We start from the raw sequence: 22,587 nt of genomic DNA on the forward strand, positions 1-22,587 counted from the left end.
CCTTGATAATCCAGCTAAAGATAATCTGAATTTAGGCTAACATAGTTGAAACATCAGTAAATAAAATATAAGAAAACAATAATATGAAATAGAACCCCAACAATAGCAGATTAAACACTTCAGTATAAAAACCGAAAGCCTGTTGAACTAGAACTGTCTTCACTGCCCATCTGGAGGTTAATAAAGATGGAGCTGAGCTGTCTTTCCTTGGGAAGAGTGCACTTCAGAGTCCTTGTATTACAGCAGAGAAGACCTTGCTCATTGTGTCCACCTGCTGCACATCCAACAGTATGCCCCATAATTCAGAATGAGTGTGTTTGATTTCCAAACCACCTTTAGGGCCCTCTACTAAGGCAGCTACTAATTTATAAAACTCAATATATCACTGAAGTCAGAAACATATCAAAACATATCAAAATTCCATAAAGCAGCAGAGTCTGTTTAAACAGTCTTGCATAATAACCTTTAAAATATTTTAAAATATTTCTAGCCAAGATAAATCCAATTTAAAACATCAGTACTCAATATCTGTCAAAAGGAAACAAAGCAAATTTGTCTTTGCAATCCATTTGAAGGCATCCCACAAACATTGGGGCAACAACAAAAGAGGCACTAACCCTCATGCCACCAGCCTAATCAATCTTACTGACCAGGAGGGCCTCTGTAAATTACGGTAATCTCCGAGTTTGTATAGGTGAAAGTGCTAATTCAGATAACTGGGCCCCAAACCATTACAGCTTTAATGGTCAGTATCAAGTCTGAATGAATTTAACCAGCCCAAAGTCAATTCCAAGAGTCTTCCCAGTTGAAGGATGGATAAAAGCATTGTTAGATGCAACCAAAACGTTGCCACACATTGTTTACATGTTTCTAACACGCACCGTGAAATACATACTCTTAGTTTGTTTCTTATAATCTATTATGTTTGCAAAAGGATTTCAGGGCAAATGATAAAACACAACATAACATCCATTAGTCAGCTGATTTAATGGTATTCATAGAGATTCTAGTTGTCCTTAATATTAGGGTCTTGTTGTGTCGAATACGTTCATTATGTGCTAGCCTAGGGATTATTTACTTCCTCATAGGTAATTTAGGTTACAATTGTTCCTTTGGTCTAGTTAAGAGTGAAAGTTCTGTTGAAATCAGTGGGGCTATATTCCTACTAAATGTATTTCAGGATTAGAGCTATGTTTTGTAGTTTGCGTAAACATCTCCTGATCTTGCTAACTATGCTCTCTCATCTTCATCAGCATGTGATTGGCTTCTCAGCATCACATGCTATTGAAATCATTCCATTGGTAGAATGCTGCCGTGATACTAGCAAATGCCAGCAGTGACATACAAGGCCTAGTTTACATCAAGGTGGTCAATCTGTATCTGCGCTGTACCAGTTAAGATTGCAAATTGGGGCTTCCTTGAATTAATGCCACATACAACAAAATAAATAAATCCAATAGCATAGAAAATTAGATGTCAAGGAAATGGGTTCTTCTAGCCAATATAGGTCCTTGATGCTAGTTACATATCTGTGTGCAGCATTATTATTTTTTAGAGACGACCATTCAATTATGTGTCCCATTCCCTGCAGTCCAGAATGCTACAACCATTGTGAGAACTACCCATCAGATGTTCATAGAGGCAGTAATTCAAAGGACCATTTTTCTCAATGATCTTTCAAATCTCATAATTCTACTACCCTGGTTAGCAACTAGGTAGGACTATTTTAGGAAGGGAATAAGGAGTGTTGGGCCAGTGCTTACATTCCTTTAAAGTGGTCTGTGAGCATGTTCTGTTACACCTATGCCACTTTCTTTACACATTTTATGACTTTAGGTTGCCTCTGTTCATCCTTCAGGGGGCTGGACTTGACCCAGAAATGTCCAGTTGCTGACCCCTGTTCTTAGTTTTCATCTAATTCTTATTGAGAAATGAGCCTTGAGTCCAATAACAGGACCTTGGTTAGCTGAACCCTAGGGTTGCCATATTTCAAAAAGTGAAAACCCGGAAACAAAAGTTGAGCTATTTTTAAGGAAATTCGCCAAAATCTACATTTCTGACAAGGGTTGCCATACACCTGGATTTTCCCTGACATTTGAGCAATTTCTGCCCAGACACTGTTTCCGATGGCCGAATACCGACTATGTCCAAGAAATTCCAGAGGTATGGCAGCCCTACTGAATCCTAACCTCTGAACTTGAGGATTTTTGTGGCTTGTATTCTTCAATGCAGTCTGTTCTTTAATGCAGAATAGTAAAACCCAGTGTTATTGAAAGTACACATATTGGCCTGTAGGGTTGTGTGTGATTAACTATTTCACTCTGATTATTCCCCCCCTCCCCATTTTCTTAAGAGCTACCACTCCCTATTTGGAAACCTATCCATCTCACATACTATGCAAACATTTCCCCTGCTTCTGTGGAGGCACATACATCCCACTCCTCCCCAAGAATCCTATCTAACCTCAACCTGTAACCCCCCCCCCCCTCCCCAGATAGTGGAAGCTCTTTATGCAACGATTCCTATGCAAAAATAAATAAAAAATAAATAGCTGGCTAGATTCAGGAGAGTGATTGGGAGCCCCTCTCCTCTGGCAAATTTGGGAGAGGGGTTAATTAATGCAAGCTCCTGTCTAAAATAAAATCCCATTTGCGGTGCATTTTCCTCCTACCCACTTCCGGGCTGGGAAAATGGGGGGCAGTTTGTTAAGTTGGTCATATTGACCAAGATTTCCCTTTAAAGGACACACAGAGTCCCATATTAAGTTGATTTAATAAATGCCCATGTGTGTAACTGAGATAATGGGGTGGGGAGGCATTTGAGGGAAGGGGTGTGCTGACTAAGGCCGCAATCCTGTGGATTCTTACTAGGGAGTAGGACCCATTAAACACAATGAGATTTCTAAGTAAACATACTTCGGACCCTACTATACAAGTCTGCTCCCCTTTGATGTCGTGCCCTGAACCACTCTACAGTACTGATACCCTAAAACATAACTAAGCAAACAACAAGCCAGTGTGCTTTCTAACCTGCAGGTGCTCCTGCAGCAGACGGCCTTCTTTATACATCATGGTAACTATAGATTTTCTAGAAATGACTCCCCACCACCACTTGAAAAGTTATATATGTAGGAGAGGAACGGGACTGGTTAGCCTTGGGACTTCTGTGTGTTGCATTTCTGCACTTTAAATCCTGCCTCCCACTCACCTATCAGGGTTAATGGGCAATTTCCTTTCACAACATTTTCATTTGTTGTAACTGGTTTCCTTCCTTTGTATGGTTTGGTTTGGCTGGTTTGTTGGAGCTGATCTTCATGTTCATGAAGTACAGCTCTCCTGGACTATACCACTTCAGAATACAGGGGTTTTTTTTCAGGGGGGGAGGCGGGTCACAGTTTGCATAAGCTCATAGACAGCCACTGATTCATCTGGGATGAGTACAATTGTCTCCAGGTGAGTAGTGGGGGAGGAAATTTCTGCAAACTGGATTGAAATAGGTTCTTTGCTTTTTCAGTCTGTAGATGGCTTACATGACTATGCATGAACATGACTGCTAATATTTATTTGTTGATAGTAAACTTTGTGGAGTTGGTTTGCCAGTTTGAATGCTCCCCCATTTTAAAAATTGTGCATCTGTAGAAAACTAACATGTCAAGGAGAAGACAAGCCTAGAATCAGCAACATGCCAGCTTTCTGTGGATAATCTTTATTTTGTTTTATTTATACCAGTCAAGCATTCTGAAGTAGTACAAGCCATCCTGCATCCTGAAATGGTGGAGTCCCATTAGAGCTGTACCACACGTGTTTTGCAAATTGGTTCTGAATGCAGAGACTGAGATAATGTTGTAACAGCATCTCTACCCAAAAGTATCACAGACCCCACCTAGTAATATTGTCACTTTATTTGTATGTCCTCCTTTTGCTCTAGTTTTGGGATAGTTTCTTCCCTGCCCAGATGAAGAAACATAATTTTTCTATGAAAAGAATTGTAACAGCAACATCAATGTTGCTCTCACATTCAGTATGTTAATTTTAGTAGAATCGTCTTCTCTTTTTTAGTATTTCTTTAGAAAGCATTTGACATTTACATGGCAATAGAAATAAGCTTTTTGCAGCTTCAAAATGTCTTGATTTCTTTTCAATTTAAACAATTTTGGTTTCTAAATTCATTTTGTGCAATACAGGGCTCATCCAGACTTCTGTTTGCCCCACTGCTTTCCCCTGGGGAAACCCAGGCCTAGTGCTTGATCTTTAGTACTCAGTTTGAGCACCTTTCTGGGCGGCAGAAGACAAGCAGAAGTGTGGATGAGCCTATAGTTGAGTTGCCAAAAAAACAACCCCTGCATTTTTAGGAAAAATATGATTCATGCATTTGAGTTGCCAAAAAAATAAAGAAAGAATGTGGTTTTTTACTATAAAATATATATTCCAGGACATGGGGGAAATTAATAAAAAATAAAATATGACCCCTTTTTGTAAGAAATATGGGGAAATGCTAGTTGTCATTGATATTTTCCACATGCAGAATGCTACCAGCTCTCATTTTTGCTTCAAAAACCAAAACATGTATGCAATTTTTCAAATTTTTGACATTTCTGACCCCCCCCTCCAAAGCAGAACAAAACAATCAAATTCAAGCAAGTTTAAGGTGTTTACACCTCCCCTGAGATTTTCAGGAAAGGGGGGGAATAAGTTATGATTTAAGAAATAATTTTTTAACTTGAGACATGTTGTGTTTTATTTTCAGTGTGCAAGAAGAGATGAATAATGTTGTTTTATAAACTTGCACATAAAATATTCATAAATATGGAGGGTTGGAAATTTTAAAATTTGAAGAGTGTCATGGGTTTTGAACAAGCTTCTACTATTAAAAAAATAATCTGATTTGTTTTGGTTTTCATCCAAGCCAGACTGAGATGTTGTATAGAAGAGTATTGATGAAGAGCAGCCTAGTGGGGGCCGAGTTGTGAAGGAACCATCTGGCATCTGCTTAGGGTAGCATGCAGCCCATTACTGAAAATGTCCAGCTCAACAAAGACTATGGGGTTAATGGTGTCTTACATCAGTATTTCACCTGCGTACCCTGGTATTTAACTGGGTACAGAAAGTGCACTTGTGGTAGTTGTTTGCTGAGCGTTCTTTGTGTATGGTTGCCCACAGGGCTTCTTTTGGCCAGAGCTCAGAAACTTTCCAGAGCACAGCTTTGGAACACAAAAATCAGTAACACCTCTGAGGATGCACAGAGTGCCTTTCCTTCACTACTAACTACAATCCATCTCCAATAATCTGGGAGCTTCTGAGTCAGAGGGTGAGGCTTCTGAGAAGGCTTGTGCCCTGGCACATCTTTTTTTAGGAGCTTATTTTAGAAAGCTTGCATGACAAATCTGTAGGTTGGTACAATGTGTATCAAGGTGAGAGTGCTTGTAGGGAGAGGGTGTCCTTCATGAAATCTATGAGCCCCACTCACTGACTTAACTTTAGCCAAAACATGCCCCACAGTTATTGTAAAAGGTAAGGAGCCAGGCCCCCAGCCTCCCTGTAATTCAAGCACTGTGTAGCCAAACAAACAGGAGAGACACAGTCTAAAGGCCTAAGGAAGACTCCCTATGTTAACAGAGAAGTGAAGCGTTAAAGCTCTCTGAGAATCATCCTCTGCCCTCCACATGTTTTATTCCAAAGTCCTAGTCAGATGTATGGGAGCTTTGGATGATGAATTGGCAAGGGAAAGGCACCCTGTACCTGTTCAGAGGAATTATTCGCTTCAACCAGTATCTGCAGTAGGGGAAAAAACCACACCTCCAGCTAGAGCATTATAGGAGAGGAGTGAATCCCAAGGCTAGATCTCCAGCTCAAGGTGAACAGGCTCAAGCACTAATGTGAATGTGAGTAAATGTCCCCAGGGAGTGCATGTGGTGGTTGTGAGTCGGTCTGAGGTGGTTCTAGGTTTGTGTGTTGTTGGCCCAAAGATGTATGCTAACAGCTGCCCACTAAGAGCGTGCAAGAATAAGCATGATTTGTTTCCACTGTATGGTCATAAGGTGGAAACAGCCCGGGACTTGGGTGTCTGAAGCAGAAAATCCAAATGGTTCCTTCACCCCATGATTGTGAAAATAGTAAAATAAATAACTGACAACATATTGGTATTTATCTATGTGCCAGAATGTGCCAACTGCTTTGTCCTACGGGTGGTAGTTAGAAGCAGGCCTTGCAGCAATGAAGCATAAAACTGACCATGAATGATGACTGAAATTTCTCATGCAAATCTCTGCATTTGATTGAATATGGGCATTAGTGGAATAGTCCATTTGATCTTTTAGCCATTAGTGTAGGAGTAATTTGTATTTATGTCACTCTTTAGAAGGAAAGTAGTCTTTCAAGTCTTCAATGGCAGACTAGACCACATCTATCCAATTTGATGGATTAAGTTCACCCAGTAGCTGGAAACAGTTCTGATCAAAAGTGGGCTGTTTTTATTCAATATAATTTAGCTCTGCCAAACTATGTCCTGCGTCTGTGTGCCTGTGCAATTGTCTGGGTATGTCTGCTACAAGACAATCTCTCCTTACCTTTGCTAAGCTGGATACCTGCATCTAGGTGCATCCCCAAGGTGGGTGGTGGGAGGGGGGGAAATATACATGGATAAAACCCTGATTCATTCTGGAGGTACAAGGGACAGAGTGCCCTATTCTCTTGCAAATGGTAGGGGTGATTGAGGCCTTGGAAGGGGAGGGGAGAGTAGACAGCAGGTGCTTGAGGGGGGCTCCTACCTTTCAGCACTGCTTTTCCCCAATGCTGGATTAAATTGGGAGCAAGGGTGAGACATGGAGGAAAGACGGGTGATTTCAGACTCAGGTTGGGTGTGGGCGGGGGGAGTGGAAGTGTGGTTTTGCCCCATGTTGGTGGGGGTGTGGCTTATGGGGAGGAAGGTTGATTATGTTTGGCAGAGGATGGTGCCAAAAGAGGGGAAGGAGGGGTGGGCTCAGGGATGGTGGGGGAGGGACACAGAGCTATTTTTTCAAGCAGATGTAATATAATAATTATAATAATAAAATTTAGAAAGTGATGCTATTTTTTCACAAATCCCTCTTTTTCCCTCTTCCAGTTGCCACAGCAACATTTTTAAAAGTCCTGTACTGGAGGCATAAGGATTTCCCACGGGGCCAATCGAGGGAGAGAGGACCACTGAAAATGTAGGGGGTGAAGGAAGAGTATTATTTTGCCAAAAATAATAATATGTAAGAGAAAGATTTCTTTGTGGTTTTCAAAGCGTTCTTCTCCCAAATGTGAATGATCTTTCTTCTGCTCACACTGAGCAAAAATATTAAATCATGTCAATTGCTCAAGAGGAACAAAACAAACAAACTTTTATAAAAAAAAATTATCCAACCAAAACTTTTCACTCTCTGAAAATGTGCAATTTGACTTTAAAAAAAACTTTATCTATGCTCAATCCCAAAACTGAAACTTTAATATGGAATGCTATATTTTAATGCCTTGAAACTTGAAATTATTTTTTACTACTTTGTCATTATAGGTGACCAAAATAAATAAACTAGACCAAAAATAATAATAATTAAAATCCTAAACATTAAGTTTTCAGGAATTTCAGTGTTTTAAAAAAAAACCAACAACATTTCTTTGATCATTCCAAAAAGAAATTCGGCAGGAAAATTTCAAACAGTTCAAGAGAGAATTGTAAAATGTGGGGGAGATGAACATTTCTCTGACACACACAACAGAAATGCCAGGGTCTTTATTCTACCCGACACCCCGTGGTATTTCCTTCCTTCACATGCAATTCATGTGCCAAAATGTTTTGAATTCTCAAATGAATGTTGAACTGTTAAGTGTTGGGAGGCATTTGGTGGGGCTGGAGGGTGAATGGGGACAACATACACACTTGTATTAATGTACCGAACCCCTTATCCCTTCTGTCTTTGTTTCATTCTTTATTTCTTCATGCTTCTCCACCTCCCGCACAGCCTCATTCTTCCTTCATTCTAGAGGAGCTGCCCTATTAGACTGTTGCAGCAAAACCAAACCAACCAAGAGTCTTCTTGTGGCACCTTAAAAACTCAATATAAGTTCGCTATAAATTCATGTCTTTAGTTTCAGTAATCCCAATTAACTGTCATGGGCTTCCCCCAAAAGAATCCCAAGAAATTTTAGCTTGGTGAGACTATTCCATCCGACTCTTGTACTTTCATTACTACAATTTCCCAAGACAGAGGGGAAGATTATTAAACTAGTTTCTGTCTTTGGTGTAGATAAGAGCTAACAAATTTATTGTGATGGATGCTTTCTAATTAAACAGGGCGGTCGCCTGTACAAGTTCCTGCTGCAATAAAATGTTGTCTTTAAGGTGTCACAAGAATAAGATTCTTTGTTATTGTTTTGCTAGGTCACACGGCCTCCTTATTGTCCTCTTGACAGGAAATTATTTCTAAGAATTTAAATTTTGCTCATTCATTCCATTCACATCCAAACCATTCTCGGTTCCAACGAAATAAGCAAACTATGTTCTCTTTCCACTTCCTCCCCGCACTCCAGTTTGCCTTTCAAAGGACTTAAAGATGAAAATACGAGACAAGAACACAGGCTTAAAAAAAAAACCGCCACAAGTGCAGAACTGGTGACTCTTGCCTCTGTCCAGCTCTGGGCACTGGTATATGTGGAAGGAAACAGACTGTTCCACATATAAGTATTCCTAGCTAGATGGGCACCTGCATGTGCAACTAAGTGTTCCACGTGCAGTTCTGTCCTTGGATCTGGTAGGAGAACCTCTTTTAAAAAGCTAACATCCCAATGATTGGCTGCTTTGGAGGGGCAGAATGGATTCACTTACCCTTCCATGCCAAATAGCAAATTGGTAGGATTTCTTGATCTGTTTTTAAGAGCTGAATGTGCACAGCCCCATCTCTGCACATGCTCCAGGGGATCCCACAAAACAACTTCTGGCAAAATGCATCAAGGGTTTGCAATCCTGTGTGTGCACAGAAATTGTGTCCGTCTGTGTATATACATATGCACACAGACGTACACAAGCATAGGGCAAAGTTTCTGCACATGCATACATAATAAAATAATAAATAGTAATAATAAAAGAGTACAGTTGCAGTTTGCATGGATAATCTCTCTCTCTCTCTCTCTCTCTCTCTCTCTCTCTCTCTCTCTCACACACACACACACACACACACACACCAAAAAAAAAACCAGTACTAGAGACCCATGTGAGAAAGCATCCCCTGTTTTTCAGAAAGGCAACAATCACATTGGCAGTGAGCACATAAGCATAGGTAATAACTTCCACACAACCATTTCTCCAAATACACATACATTCCAAAAGATGTGCACACCATCAGAAAACAAAAGTGGTTTGCATACACATCATGACTCACCAAACTATCAGCATATGGGGCCCCTCCAGAAATTCTTTTTATTGCTCATTCATGACAATTTGTGACCCTGATGCTATTAAGGCAGTCACACATGATCCCGCTTCCAGTATTGTTTGTCCCGATAAAGATTTTGTGTGCAATCACACTGCTTCATTTCCAAGCAGTGCATAGCTTATAACTTCCTCCTGAAATCCCATAGCTTTCTATACCCCAAACGTTCTGGGGTATAGAAACAAAAGCTGCGTTTTGTCCCAGCTTTGTTGCATGATTGCCCTTTTGGCCAGCAATAATGTGGTAACATTGGGGAAGCATTGCAGAGCAAACTAAAGCAGAATAAACCTACCACTAATGCACTATTGTGTCAAGAACATGTTACAGAACATACCCACAATAAAAACAACCATCTGGAGGGTCCCTATATGTTACATATAGCAGCCCAAACCAATTTAACTGCTATTATAGCTGCTCCCAAAATTCCCGGGTTGATACTTTTTGATGTGTTGAATGTTCAGTTTGACCTTCTCAATAGGGTTTCCAGCTTTTTCAGCTACTCTCTCTAGCTGTGCCCTAAACAACAGCTTGATCAGCAACTGGCAGGCAGCAGGGTGGCCACATGTCAGACTTTACAGAAAACATTCCTCTATTTGGAGGGATGTCTAGTCCTAGTTCAAAGCTTTAAAAAAATCCGAATAAGGAAAGCAGCAATGGCCTTGAAGTGGCTGGTCAATTTTTAACACCTGGACAGAAAACTCAGCAGGCACATGGGTCATGGTCTTCCTAATTTTGGTGAGATATATTATATTTAGATTTAAGTTATAGTAATTATTTCTAAATTTGCATCTATATGTCTAAAGTAGCAGTTTTAAATTTAAGCAAACCTATGCCCCTTTTGTCCTCTGTTTTGGACAACGTATAAGGGCCCACCCTAGCAAGCAATAACATTTATGTCCATAATTACCAGTGCCAACTGAAAATTTGGAAACCCTACTTACTTAGCTGCTGTTAAAAAATCACTTGTTGAAGGAAAGGGTTTTTTAAAAAAGAAACAACTAATTTGCATTTGCAGTGTAATAAATGTATTGTCTAGATGACCTGCATAAACTGGTTTCTCTGCCATGGCTTCCCACACTGTCAGCTGAGTAGAGTAAGAAGAGGCCAAAGCTCTCTTAACAGAAATAAAAAATCAGTAGCCTCTGCAAAGTACAGTTCTCTGACGTCCATGGAAGAAGCCATGGCCATTAAACTGATTTATTACTGGTTTAGGTTGTAATACAGATGTGTCCCCTAGGGATATACTTGAAGAAACATTCATGACTGGGTAATCCACACTCAGTATTCACACACTGGGCAACATACAGAAGTGTGTAGCCCATGCATTTACGCACAAACCAGCACATCTATGCAAAGCATGGGCTGATGGCGCTCACACTTGCCCACCTAATTCTGACTCACATTCTCAGGGCATATCCACACTATAATTTTTTTTAAATCAGTTATAACAAAGATTCAGATGTCATGGCAACCCCAAACGAATTCTGGGAACCGTAGTTTGGTGAGGGTGCCGAGACTTCTTTGTTAGAGATCCCTAGCTCCCCACGTAAAACTCCAGTTCTCAGGGTCCCCTGGAGAGAGGCAGGTGTTGATAATGCCCACGCTCAACACAGATATAAAGAAAGCATATATATACATGTACACCCACAGTCAGAGAGTAGCAGGACCCCACAATATGCAAACCATCTAGCCGGACATGTGCACCACATCACCACAACCGCATCAGTCCCACACTTTGCAGCTGTTTCTTGTGGGCCAGTGAGTTCTCCCATTGCTGGGCTGGGCTACAGGGACAGAAAGGCAGCCATTTTGGACTGCAATACAAGGAGGCAACCTTGCTCCTCTTTCAGAGACTTTTATGCTGCTCCCTCCATCGCACACATGCTCTCCCTTGTGGAAGAGCTACCACCAGGTCAATCTCATACAGAAAGCAATAAACCAGCCCCCATTGCCAGCCTGCCCCAATAAGGGAGAGGCTCTCTGTACACAGCAATGCACTCTCACACTCTGCCTTGTGGCGACAGGACAGCACGGGGCATCAATTGCATCACATCACCCTCTCTCCAAAGCCAGCCAGTTTCACAAAGCCCCTTTCATCCTTCTCACCTATGCCCTTTTCTCCTTCCATTGTGGCTTAGACTCAACTATCCCTTATCATTCTAGCTATTCCTTCTCAGTCACAGCCAGCAAGCCCCTATTTTCTCTTTCCGCTCATCCAGTCCAACATATACCCTTCCATCAGTTTACCCAGCCAATTGTCCATGGCCCACATATTTTCCCATCCACCTTTCTAGTTTCCTTCACATTTCTCCCCCCAAGTCAATCCAGCTCAAACATCACATTAAATCAGAATGTATTTCATCAGTAATTTCACCAAAATATGTAGGAAAGCCAGAGACCCAAGTTGCTGGCAATCTCCCATATTTTATCCATCCATGCCGCATGGGTTCTTAAAGTGACTCACCAATTCTTCTGTCTTTATGAAGTCGTGCACATCATATTCTCCAAGGCTGATCCATCCTCGTAACAGATTTGTATGCGATCTTGGTGATACTGGCTCCAGTTTGCACCATGGCTACGGTTTGCATCCACTCCGTCATAATCTATTCATGGTTTCTGCTGGTGAACATCATTGGTCCATCGTCATTAAGCATTTGTCCATTTTCCCTTACACCCATTTTTCACCTCTCTAGCCCTCCTTCATTAACTTCTTCACATGCACCCTGATGCCTCATTTGTCTTGTACTGCAATTTGCCCAAGAGAGGGAGGGATTAACCAGCGAAATCCAGGCCTGTTGAACCTAGAAGGAGCAACTGGGCCAGACTGGTTTTGGTTGCTCACTACCACCCACCCTTGCATCCTTCCATTAACATTCAACTCTGGTGCTACAAGGGACTCCTGGATGAGGGTTTGGGCCTGTGTTCCCCTGAAAACTCTGTTAAGACCTGGCCCTGCCTCCCATCCCTTTGCATCTCCCCTTGATGGCGATAGAGAGGGAGGTGCATCTCACCTTTTCCCCATTCACAGTGATCTTTTTATTTCTTCTCTCATTTTACATTTCATCCACTCTGCTTCCCCACCAACACTCCATCCTCCACCCCAACCCTTATCGTCCCCTGGTCTTTGGTCTCTGGGACATTATACTGTCTGCATGAGCTGACATGCCGAGGTTACAGCATGTAATAAAATTATTTCCTTTTCATTTAAAACTTTCAAAAAAAAACCAACAACCTGCATCCAGACTATTATTCACAGGTGGAAAGAGGGTTGGAGGGAGGGACACGGAAGAAGGAAAGCCGGCTTGATGGTGAAACCTGTACTATTTCCTCTTTGTTCCTCTGTTGGGCAGAGAAGACAAGATGGCAGCACCATAGGTAAACATCACCCTAGAATACCATCACCATCTAGGGGATTCTTCCCTAATCAGCAGAGGAAGAAGATTAACACACGTAGTACCTGCAACAGATGGCAGCTGGTTGTGGTGTCTGACCTGGAAGAGGATCGCAGGCTACAGGAAGTGTCCCCTTGCCTGCCCTTTGCTTTGAAGTGTTAAGGTCTTTCCAGATCAGAGGCTGGGGTGGGAGGGGGAAGCACCTGCTGCTAAGTGCTAAATAAAACAATAGACCCAGCACCTATGGCACTACATCAGTCCCCACACCTCGTTGCTGTGGAAGATAGGCATTCCATTGCAGGGGATCAAGAGTGTGTGACCTCTTAAAAAGGGGGTGGGACTGGTTAGACTGGGAAATAATGACTGGCCAAAAAACACCCTTCATGGTTGTTTGGGGCATCATCATTGGGGATTTGAACCTAGGATTCTGGGCCAACACTTCACAGGTTCCTATTACTGCTGCAGCTGTGGCAGGGGGCTGCATCTTCCCTTCAACACAGCCTTGCAGACTTGAGTGCAGAGAAAATGTGATTTTTCACATTTCACATTCACATAGTAATGCACTGGTTGAGGTTATTTCTAATGTGAAGAAGTCGGAGGGTCATGGATAACTGTTCCACAATTCCTCTGCAAAATCACCACCACCAAGGAATACCCTTATCACCCAACAAAGAAATGATTCACACATACAACCAAACAAACCACAGCTTGGCTCTACATGAACAAGCCTAGCAGCACTCAAGTTTATGTGCTCCCTCCTTCCCTCTCACACATACCAGCTCCTTTCTTGATCTGTCCAAACCATTAAAAACTGGTTTCTGATCCTGTTTCACAGGGAAAATACAAACCATATTTTGCCAGTTCAGGCAAACCAGCCAACAATGGTTTGCCATAAACCAATGAAGAAGTAGGTGGGGATGCCACCTCTTAAAGATATATTTGCCTTTTTCTGTGATTGGTTTTGACTGCATTGCAATTTTTCAAAGCAATCTTACTGCTTTTGAGGATTTGGGCTCTGTTTCCTGGATCAAAGAAAAACTCTGGGTGACAGACTTCTGCAGGAACTCTCAGGTAATTTGCAAGTGAGTAATAACAAAGCTGAGCTGCAATGGAGGGCCTGTGAACATCTATCACCTACATCTGTTAGGCTCAATGAAGATCACACAGGGCAGTCCAAATCAACTCAGTCTCAACCTTTGCTTCCATGTGGATGTTGCCACCCCACAGGATCCAACATCTGCAGTAGGGGTGACTTTTAGAAAAACCAGTGTTTAATCTCTACAAATGAGGTGCTGTAGTCCAAGCACCCCTGGGAACTATCAACTGGGAATGCCTATGCATTACTCAGAAAATGGCCAAGTGGTTGCAATACCTTAGATATGCTATACCATTTAACATGGAACCAGCAAACCAAACGGAGCCTGTCAGCCACCTAACTCACTTGTCACCAGGAGCTCATTGACCTGCTGATTTTTTAGAATTACATAAAGTGGAGAGACATTGACAGACAAACAGCAGGCCACACGATACACGGCTGCTGAGAATGATTAGCTGGTAAGTTGTGAGCTGCACAGGCCTGCATTTAGGCATAACCCAGATCTAAAGTCAGACAAGTAGCATCTCTGCACAATTTCTAGCCTACCCGTTTAGATTGCTCGTAGCATCTGCGAGGATTGGGCAATCATCACGTTGACTTTTTACCTTACCCAAGTCAGTTCCAACACCTTTTCCTGCCCTGACATTGATGCTTAACAAAAATGTTTATATATCAAAGTGCCACTGAACAGACCACACCAAGGGATCCCCCATTGTCAAAGATGTCCTTGTTTTGAATCTTATTATTCAAGCCCTTGTAAAGTTTCTCATCTCACTTGGCCTTCTTTATCCTACAACTGCATCAAACAGCTACTGGGAGGCTGCCCGACAGACTGGACCGCATCTACAGAACACATGATAATCTGTCTTGAAACTGGTTTAATTCTGGCTCCCCAGCCTGACCAACGGATTGTGGGAATGCTTTGCTAAACTGCTCTTAAGTTCTGCATTAAATGTGAGCTCTGAAGGTTAGTTTGGTTCAGAGCCATGGCAAACAGGTTTTGAAAACACTTTTTTAAGTTTGTACCATAGACAAGGGATAGTATTTAGTGAAGTCAGGCTCACCACACACACTGATATTAATCAAGCTGAGTTAGCAATATCTGTTCATTTCAGTGGGTCTTCTCTGAGTAGTACTAGTGTTGGATACCACCTATGGTATGTTTGCTCAGCTGCTTATGCTGCTTCATAACATCTTCTACCGCAGTGCTATCAACCCAACTTGGAACAGTCGCCTTTTAAAAAGCGGCAGCATCAGCATCAGCAACAAAGATTAGTCCACAGCAGGGATGGCTGCTGCCCACGGGGACTGGGAAAGCAGAATGCAGAGAGTCCAATAGTAGGCAGAAATGGAGCCAATGAGAAGCAGAGCCAGCTAACTCTAGCTTTGAGTCTTTCAGACTAAGGAGGAGGAAGCTAACAGCCAGTGGCACCTCCTGGAGGCTAGAGGTGCAGTATCCCATTTGTCCTAATGGACCAGCCTCCACTCCTACACAGGCCTATTTAATTCTTTATAACATCAGTCACTACGCAGAAGCAGCAAAACGATCAAATCTATAAGTACTTCTGAGGAAACTGGGGTAGGGGTGGGGGATGGGGGGAGAGCTATGCCACCTATGGAAATGACTCTCCTCTGCCTACCCTAAATGGCACCCTTGAATGGGATCCCAAGCTTTACGGGAGACAAATTCGTCATCTCTGCCCTTGTTTTCGAGCCAGCTGTTTTTATTCTTTAATGAATCGGCTCCCCCATTAAATGGATTCCGCGTCCTTCCAAGGGGCCCCGGTGGAATTGGGATGCTTCTGCGGTTAGCAAAGAGGCTTCTGGGCCTCCCAGCCACCGACGGGAAATGGCTTTTGGCTGGCAGCACAGGAGGACTGGCCACTTGCCAAATCCCTTGATCTATGCCAGGAACTCCTTGAGCCCAGCCACGGACAAGCATATTGGCAGAGAAAAACGCAGACAGATTGTAGGGGGAACAGGAGCGGTGAGGACAAGGGGCTGTCAGAATTGGTGCCCTCCAGATATGGAAAAGACTGCACACGCACCTCCCTTGGAAGGGCACGTGTAAACCAGACATTATGAACTCGTTTAAGGATGCAATGCCATACACAATTAAACACATTTAAGCCTCATTGAACTCAGCAAGATTTAACTTCTGAGGGGACTTACACAGAATGGTGTTGAAATGCTAAGCTTGGCTGTCATGGCCGCGCCAGCTAAGGAACTTTAGGAAACTTGAGTTTTTTGAAGAAGCCAGTAGCGTTTCCAACTACAAAATTATTTCAGCTACATACTCAATACTTTTGCATCCAGGTTCATTTTCTGGTACTTGGTTGAATGTCAAGTATTTAAAGTCTGGTGGTTTTTGCTGTTAATAAATATACAATGATGCTCCTTGGATCACAAGCACACATACACACCCCTTACCTTTTTTGATAGGCCATCTAAACACTATTTTTATAAGGCTACGAATCAGGCCATGGAGCTGAAGCATTTCATTAAGAAACATTCTTATCTTTCCCCTCATAATTTGAACACAGGTTATATGTGCATGCCAATCCTGGTCAGAGCCTCTTAGAAGCAAACTTAAAACATATTGCACTCCACTAGGCCCCAAATGCTGGCTCACCAGGAGGAGATCCCTCTAATCTTCCACCTCCAGACCAGTCTGAATCCAACCTGCTACCAATGCTGACCAGTCATTAAAAATAATAATAATCAACAAATACAAGATAGAAGTGGCCAAGGATCACGAACACACAATTCTCATCACTATCATACAAAAAGGGGAAATTCTGGAGCAACCTATATCAACTGAGCTTCAAAACTATTAGGAAATGCCTCAGCCCAAAGAGAGCTGAAGGTTGCATGGTTGAAACGCCATTTCCTCACAGTGTAGGTGCTCAATAACAGTGGTACCTCGGGTTACAGATGCTTCAGGTTACAGACGCTTCAGGTTACAGACCCCGCTAACTCAGAAATAGTACCTCGGGTTAAGAACTTTACCTCAGGATGAGAACAGAAATTGCACGGCGGCAGCAGGAGGCCCCATTAGCTGAAGTGTTACCTCAGGTTAAGAACAGTTTCAGGTTAAGAATGGACCTCCGGAACGAATTAAGTTCTTAACCTGAGGTACTATTTCTGTGAATACAATAATGCTCACCAGGCAATTATGTTTCTATGATACAACTTTCAACTCACCTGACAAAAATCTTCTTGACTCCTGTTTTACGTGTGCTCTTAATCCAACTTCAAATACGTTGCAGGCTATTTTAGGAGTCTTGAGGCCTAGTTCTGCAGGCCAAAGCAGACATGAGGGTGCAGCCATCCATACTGCCTGTCCTGACTGAAATTGAAGTGGGGAAATGGGGGGTGGGGTGGAGAAATTGTATTCTTGCTGCTCTCTGTAGCTTTAAGGCTAAGCAATTTCCCCTCACAGTCCCGCTTCAGTATGGGAAGTAAGCCAGGCTTAGAGAATATTGCTTAAAGCAACAAGGGAAAGGGAAGGCTGGAATGGGAGACATGGTCTGCTCCCCTAACAAATATGAATCTTTTCATGTAAAAAACAAGCACCCACCAACACAGCCCTGTTTTATATGTGAATGAAGCCAGACAAACTAATAAACCATATGCCGCTATTACAACTGGTACAGTCCTCACAGAGTCAGTAACTCTGTGCCTGGGTTGTACCACTTCAGGTGGTAGTTCGCATAACTCCATACAGAAGGTTTTTTTAATAATCTAAAAAAAAAACCTGCATAGCAGCAAAGAAGAGTAGGATAGATCCCTAGTCTTGCTGACACTGTCAGGTTTCTACGTGTAGGTCTGTTTTTGAGAGAGGAAGAACATTCAGTCATGGTACCTTCTCACCCACACCTGTAGACTGGAGTGGTACAGTCCAGACACAGACTAACCATGGTTGATGGGGGATGGGGTGGAACAAGGCCTATGAACTGTAGCGTCTGGCTAAGGTTTACGGGGAGGATATACTGGACGCCACAGGAATCATAATTCCCAGTTGCATTGACACATTCCTCTCCCTCCCAGGAGGAAACGGAGGGGACAACCCTTTTACAGCTTCCCAGCTTCCTTGTTTTTGCTCCTTCGTTTGTGTTCCTTCATAGCTAATTAAATGTCTTAGCCCAGAGGGGCTGAGTTAATGAGAACTGAGTGCGCTGGCTCCCCAGAGGGATTCTGGTCAGATTTCTCTCTGTGTTTTACACACACACACACACACACACACACACACACACAACCAGCTCTGCCAATGCAATTAAATTCTATATTGCACAACAAAGGTAAATATATGTTACAACCTGCTATTATTAGATACGGACATTTCTGAACTAAGGCAGGAGACTTAACAGGCAGTTACACACGTACTCCTCACTTAGGTCAGTCCAGTTTTTTATTTGATGAGGATAGTCAAACAAAAAAATAAAAATAAAGATTTTGAGCTTTGACCAGCCCTCTGTGAACAAAGGGCCCATTTATGAGCAGCATCTGCGGTGGCAGCCATCTCTACAGCCTGTGTGGAGCCATGCCTTGACCTGAGAGCCCAGCCCCTGTCTTTTGGACCTCAGGTTTAAAAATGGAGGAGGGGGAGGCTACACTACAACATTAAACAGGTGAAAATAGAGACCCATTTGTAACATGCTCCAAAGAACCACTGTCCATCGAGCAGCCCACCACAACACACACCGCCAAAGGATCTCCACCTCCTATAAAGTTATACGCTGAATTGATTTCCTGTGTAGTTGCCTGGGGGGAAATATATATGTATAATTGGCCCACAATTGGTTCTGAACAGTTAACATTTTACCTCAGAAGCAGCTGCAGAGGGTGAAATTGCAGGCTCTGTGCTGAGCGGGTGTTGGACACTGGAGATGATGCACCGTCTCTTACCTCAGTTTCTTGGGAGACAAGCCATATTCACACCACACATTCAAAGCACGACGATGCCACTCTCGGCAATAATTCTGGGAGCTGTCGTTTGTTAAGAGGGCTAAGAGATGTTAGGAAACCCCAATTACCGTTTCCAGAGTGGTTTGACAGTCTATCCCTCTTCCCAGATAGCTATGGGAATTGTCCCACTGTGAGGGGAACAGGTGTTGTTGTTGTTGTTTAGTCGTTCGGTCGTGTCCGACTCTTCGTGACCCCATAGACCAGAGCACGCCAGGCACTCCTGTCTTCCACTGCCACCCGCAGTTTGGTCAGATTCATGTTTGTAGCTTTGAGAACACTGTCTAACCATCTCGTCCTCTGTCGTCCCCTTCTCCTTGTGCCCTCCATCTTTCCCAACATCAGGGTCTTTTCCAGGGAGTCTTCTCTTCTCATGAGGTGGCCAAAGTATTGGAGCCTCAGCTTCACGATCTGTCCTTCCAGTGAGCACTCAGGGCTGATTTCCTTAAGAATGGATGTGTTTGATCTTCTTGCAGTCCATGGGACTCTCAAGAGTCTCCTCCAGCACCATAATTCAAAAGCATCAATTCTTCGGCGATCAGCCTTCTTTATGGTCCAGCTCTCACTTCCATACATCACTACTGGGAAAACCATAGCTTTTACTATACGGACCTTTGTTGGCAAGGTGATGTCTCTGAGGGGAACAGATGTATCCTAACAATAAAATCAAGAAGAAACGTAATAATATGGCCAGTTTGAATCAATGTCGCAAGCAAGCAGGGTCGCTGTTCCTTTAAGTGGACACAAAATGTGCAGTAGAGAAATCTGCGCAGTTGGGAAGCTGATAATGTGCAGTTAGGGAAAATGGGGGCTGGGAACGATATATTCTAGGCATGTAAGTGTGTTTAGCACTTAAATAATAGGAAATGTCAGGGGCAGCATGCACACAAATCACACAGGGTAGTAAAGTGCAGCTAGTTTCCATACTTAAAACAAACTGCTCAACCCATATTAAAACACTTTCTTCTTTTGGGCCAGGACCTCTTCTTCTTTGCCTTCAACTTTGGGCAGTTAACTTTATTGAACTAAAGCAGATTTGTAAATGAATCACTGCTGTAGAGTAGAGAATAACGACCGACTCCCATGGGGAAACTGCCATTGATACAAGGAGCAAAACACACACAGTGCTTGACAGGGAATTAGTGCAGTTGGGAAGCCTGCTTTAAATAAAACCCTGTAAGCAAGGGTAAAGTGATGCACATTGGAGCAAAAATATTCCTAACTTTGCAATTATGCTTATGTGGCTGACCAAATAACTCAATTACAATGCCAACCCAGTATATGGCAGTTGTGGAAAAGGCTCATTTCTTTGTTAGGAATCATTAGGAAAGAGATGGAAAAGAAACCTGTCAACATCATAACAACTTGACACAAATCAGTAATATGACTGCATGGAAAATTACAACATTTGGGTTTTTGGTTTTGGTTTGGTTGGTTGGTTGGTGCTTTTGTTTTGTTTTTTGGGAAAAGAGGCAAGTAATAAGGGGGACATGATAGAAGGCTATATAATTATGCAGAATGTGGAGAAAGTGGAAAGGGAAAGGTTTTCACCCTCTTGTGTAATACTACAACCCAGCCTGGATGATTCAGGACAGAAAAAAGGAAGTGTTTATTCACACAGTGCATATTAAGTAGGCAATTCACAAGCAGCAGGTGTAGTGACGGTCACCAACTCATACAGCTTTAAAAGCTTTAAAAGATCTAATTAGGCTTGTGGGATGGAGGTTTAACCACTGCTAGTTTAAACCAGAGTTTCCCAAACTGTTTTTGGACTGCAATTCCCATCATCCCTGACCATTAGTCCTGCTAGCTAGAGATGATGGGAGTTGTAGTCCAACAACAGCTGGAGACCCAAGTTTGGGAAACCCTGGTTTAAACCAACTCATGGGGGATAATAAGGTTATCTCAGGCTAATAGCCATGATAGCGATGTACTATCTCCAGTATATCGGGGGAGGTAGTACATGTCTCTGAATGCCAGTTCCTGGGAGAGCACTGTTGCACCCAGGTCTTGCTTGCAGACTTCCCGTAGGCATCTGACTGGCCCCTGCGACAACAGAAAGCTGGACTCGATGGGCAACTGGCTGGACTCAGCAGGACTCTTCTGATATCAAGATACCATACAATTTAAAAGAACCAGTGTCGTGCTGTGTAGCATTTAGGGGGCTGGATTGGGACCAGGGAGATCCAGGGTCTCTATTTGGGCCAGCCATCCTCTTTCAACCTAAACCACCTCACAAGCTTGTTATTCTGAATATAAAATATGTGGCAGGGGAGGGGGAAGAGGAACTTAGTGTGCTAAAAATATAGCAAATATCAGAGCAGCTGAAAGCCTTGAGGGAATTTCATTTCTAAACCTTTTCCCCATAGCTAATTTGTTTTCCTTTCATAGTTTACTAAGGTTGGCTTTAAAAAAAAAAAAGTCTAAATATATATTTTATCCAGTCTTCCAGTCCTGTTTAGGAAAGGAGGAGAAAGGGTTGCTTAAGAGCAACTGCTCTAATGCTTCTGAGCATGTGCAGAATGCCTACCAAAGGTATCATATTTCAGAGGGAGAAGAGTTGTTTTTTAAAAAAAAGGCAAATTGCATCTTACGTAGTATAATGAATATCAGCAAAAAATCCAAATACTGGGGACACACACACCCAACTTTTGCAAGCTCCTGTTTTGACAGCTTTTCAAATGTGCAAAGTTGTGGCTGCTTGTCAACCATGGTGGGGATCTGCGGATCAAGACCAACACAAGGCTGGATTCTGGCACTGTGGGATGGTAGGTAGATCAGGAATATGGGTAGACCTGGCATAGCCACCTAGGTCAGCCCTGGGATTAAATAGGCAGCATCTAGTTTCTGGGCAAGGATAAAGGACCATTAACAGCTGGATGAAGTTGAGCACAGACAAAACATAGGAGGTCGGTGGAGGGTGGCCGACTCAGCTCCCTGGCCTGGGGTACATATGGCACTACTGAAGTGGGGTCTGATTTTGGATGTCACAGCATGCATGCTCCCAGCCTGGATAAAAATAGGTTTGCTCCCCGGGGACACAGGCAGTTGCATAACGGGGGCTGCAGTTCCAGAAATAAACCCCCTCTATTGGGGCAGCGATGGAAGAGGAGGTGTGGATATGCGTGTTGCAGCTTTGACCTAGATTTCCCGTAGCTTAAGCCGAGAAGGACGTTAATGCAATTTTTTTGTTGCCGCTAAAATCTTTTGCTGCCAGCCACAATCCTTAGCCGTGCCGGATCGAGAAGGTGCCCCTGGCACCCAGGAGCCCTTCAGTCGCTTGCACCGGACTCACGGCTTTTTGTTTGTCAGAATTTTAATAGCACCCTCAGCGCAGAAGGCACTTTACACAGTCAGTCCTCATTCTCCGTCTCACAAGAGCCCCGTGAAAGTACGCCAACTGGTGTAGCCACATTTTACAGAGGGGGGAACTGAGGCCATTAACGATTTACCCAAGGCCAGGGCTGGGCAAGGGTTTTAAACAGGGCAACCACTTCTGCAGCCACGATCCAAGGCATGTTTACTCTGAAGTAAACTAGTTCTAATTTTGCTCTTCTGCTGCTGCTGAGTTCCATAAAGGGCAACCTTGGGACACAGCAGAGAGGAGAAGCCAACAGCCAGAGCTAGTCTCCTGGAGTGGTTGTAAGGATGGATGCAGAGGCAGGTGAAGAATGACTTAGAGCAGA

At 43.0% G+C, this 22,587-nt stretch overlaps 1 long non-coding RNA gene across 1 annotated transcript; it reads left to right on the top strand.

Moving 5' to 3' along the window:
* The first annotated feature begins 314 nt into the window (after nucleotides 1-314).
* On the top strand, nucleotides 315-12,067 carry LOC310663555. Its single transcript, XR_014504527.1, has 2 exons — nucleotides 315-5,948; nucleotides 5,980-12,067. It is a non-coding gene; the product is annotated as an uncharacterized lncRNA (long non-coding RNA).
* Nucleotides 12,068-22,587: the final 10,520 nt, after the last annotated feature.

The sequence above is a fragment of the Podarcis tiliguerta genome, assembly GCF_965153285.1.
Source record: "Podarcis tiliguerta genome assembly, chromosome: 13".
In the NCBI taxonomy this organism is placed as follows: domain Eukaryota; kingdom Metazoa; phylum Chordata; class Lepidosauria; order Squamata; family Lacertidae; genus Podarcis; species Podarcis tiliguerta.